A 3,094-nucleotide genomic window follows, 5' to 3' on the forward strand; every position below is an offset into this window, starting at 1 on the left:
CCACAGCTCTGCTGATGCTAGGAAAGTACTGCCACTTCTCAGGGTTCTCCAGGCTTGAGGTGTTCCTGCAAAATAATGTCCTGTAATGACTCCACGGAGCTTTACAGAAACAGGTGAGGTGCTAAATCTGATGTCACTTAGCAGCTGTTTCCATCTGTACGCAGTCACTGTCACCTCTGCTGTTTTAGAATCAGAGAGTGGTTTTGGTTGGAAAAGATCTTTGAGATCATCGAGTCCAACCATCAAACCAGCCCTAAGACCGTCACCAGACCATGTCCCTAAGCACGACCTCTGCTCATCTTTTAAGCACCTCCAGGGATGGTGACTCCACCACCTCCCTGGGCAGCTCCTTCCAGTGCTGGACAACCCTTTCAGTAAAGAAATTCCTCCTAATATCTGACCTAAATCTCCCCTGGCACAACTTGAGGCCATTTTCCCTTGTCCTGTCACTTGCTACCAAGGAGAAGAGAGTGATCCCCACCTCGTTACCCCTTCCTGTCAGGGAGCTGTAGAGGGCAATAAGGTCTACCCTCAGTCTCCTCCAGACTAAACAACTCCAGCTCCCTCAGCTGCTCCCCATCATTCCTGTGCTCTAAACCCTTCAGCAGCTGTGTTGCCCTTCTCTGGACACGCTCCAGCCCCTCAATGTCCTTCTTGGAGTGAGGGGCACAAAACTGAACACAGGATTCAAGGTGCAGCCTCACCAGTGCTGAGCATAGGAGAAGGATCCCTGCCCTGCTGCTGCTGAACACACTATTCCTGATGCAGGCCAGGATGCTGTTGGCCACCTTGGCCACCTGGGCACACTGTGCCTCACTGTGCCCAAATTGCTGTTATCTTACCCAGGGTAGACCTGAGAAACTGAACCAGACTTGGCCTCGGCCACACTTCAGGAAATCTCAGAGTCCCTGGGTAGAGATATGTGCCTTCACGCTGAGCATAGGATTGAGTTCCTGGCTTTCAGCACCTCTTCGTGCTCCAGCAGGCAGACAGTGTGACCCATGCAGGGAGGGAACAAGCAACAGGGATTTGGCAGGAGTGGGTGCTGCTGCCTTCCTGCGAGGAGCCTGGGGTTGCAATGAGCTGTTGCCACCTGGTGGCATCAACAAAAGAGCAACCCAGGTTTGCTTATAAAACCAAAAAAGCTCCCAGACAGCTCGATCTGTCTGGCGAGGGCTCTCCGGACCCACTGCATGCGTGGGATGGGGAGAACGGGGTGGGAAGCCCTGAGCTGCTGCAGGCTGAGCCGGCCCCAGGACTCAGACAACAGCCCCAGGCTCACGTCCTCATCTCAAACACAGAGGGGCTGCCCCGTGCCCCAAGGACCAGAGGACATCTCACAGCAGGCCATACCGTGTGGCTCTGCTCAGCTCTCTGACGGATGCCTGCGCCGCCTCTCTGATACCAGTGTCGCAACAAGTTTCTCAAGAGCTACTGAACAGCGTAAATCTGGGTGTTTTGAGTAATTAATACAGAAAAATCTGAACCAGCCACAGTCAGGTATTTTCTTGGAAGAGTTTCACAAACCAGAGCAGGAAAGCTGTAAAGCAAAAGCTCTTCAGGTCCTTTCTTCATGATTTGTTTTGGTCATAAATAGTTACAGCCCCTGGCAAGCCTGCAGACACTCTCCACTCACCGGCATTAGTGTTTTTAGCAGTTGACTGGGCTCCAGGCTGACCCTCCAGATGGCTTATCACGCTTCTTAACACACCCCCTTTCTGTCTGACCTAAGTAAGTACTCAGCAGGTAATACAACTGCAGCACTTTTACCTGCAAGTGTGGAAGTAACTATCGGATGTCTCACCCAAGAGTTTCTTGTTCTCAAAGGCACAAGGTGAAGATCAGGGACCAGGAGGAGAGCAGGCTGCAGGACCCCTCGCGATTCACTCAACACTTCCTAGCAAACAGTAAAGGCTGTGTTACTTCAGTGGAACATTTCAGAACAGCTCAGTTGAAGTTTCTTGTAAGAATTATTCATGCTCTTCACTGGACTTCACAGAAACATAGGCCAGTGCATCAGCTTATTGGGTAAACGTTGAAAATACCTGCATCAAGACCTCTTTTTTACAAGAGAATTATACGAGTTATCTCTAGCAGCGAATGTGCTGCTCTGCCAGCAGAATACAACAGTTTCCTAAAATAATTACTTTATATAGAGAGACTGTTAAGCAATTTTGACCCACTCATCTCCAAGAAAAGCTGCTGTTTTGTGGACAGGATTGGAGCAGGCTTCACAGTCAGGCAAAACTTGACTTGGGAATAGGGATTGCAGCACAGCTTATTTTTAAGCAGCTTTCAGAATTAAGGTGGAGTTTGGGGAGGGGGGTGTTAAGCAAAAGAATTATTTAGAAGAATTATTTAAATACTACATATTTTGTCACCCACTTTTAACCTGATTTTTCTTCATTCTGGGTGTTTATCCCTCTGCTTAATAGAAGGAAGTAGAAAAAGAGAGACAAAAAAATATTAACTAAACCAGTTTATCCCCTTGAAAATAATGCTTTAGAAAGTTATTTCTTCCCTATCAGAGAAGAAACCCCAACAACACACACAGATAAGGTTTTTAGCCTTATTTCCCCACAGCACCCAGGCTTGAACAGCCACACAGCACACATAGCAAATACACTTGCTTACACGCGTATGTATTTTGACTCTTATTTTGGCTCATAGTTTTTGGCCAGTTTTAAGGAGCTGCATGCTTATGCTGACAGCCAAAATCAGGAGACACCACAGTCCTGCCCAGGACTCCCTTCCCTAGAGCCCTGCTTCCCAGGGCCAGGTGAAAGCTTTACCCCTAAATAGCAAGCGGCAGACATTTTATAGGCCAGAGCACTCCAGTATGTGATTAATTATTTGCTGCTTTCCTCTAGTCAAAATAGATCCTCTTTTGCACTTGCTTAACTGGCTTTTCGTAAATATAGGCCTCTTGGACACAGGGAGGTCCAGCTCTTAGCACAATATGCAGGTAGCTTCTGGGTGCTGAGCAACTATTTATAGATAGATAGATAGATAGATAGATAGATAGATAGATAGATAGATATACACACACACAACTTGTAGTATGGTTGTTGTTCTGTAATCACAATTGCTAATG

This window comes from Mesitornis unicolor, unplaced genomic scaffold (genome assembly GCF_000695765.1).
Source record: "Mesitornis unicolor isolate BGI_N332 unplaced genomic scaffold, ASM69576v1 scaffold21040, whole genome shotgun sequence".
In the NCBI taxonomy this organism is placed as follows: Eukaryota; Metazoa; Chordata; class Aves; order Mesitornithiformes; family Mesitornithidae; genus Mesitornis; species Mesitornis unicolor.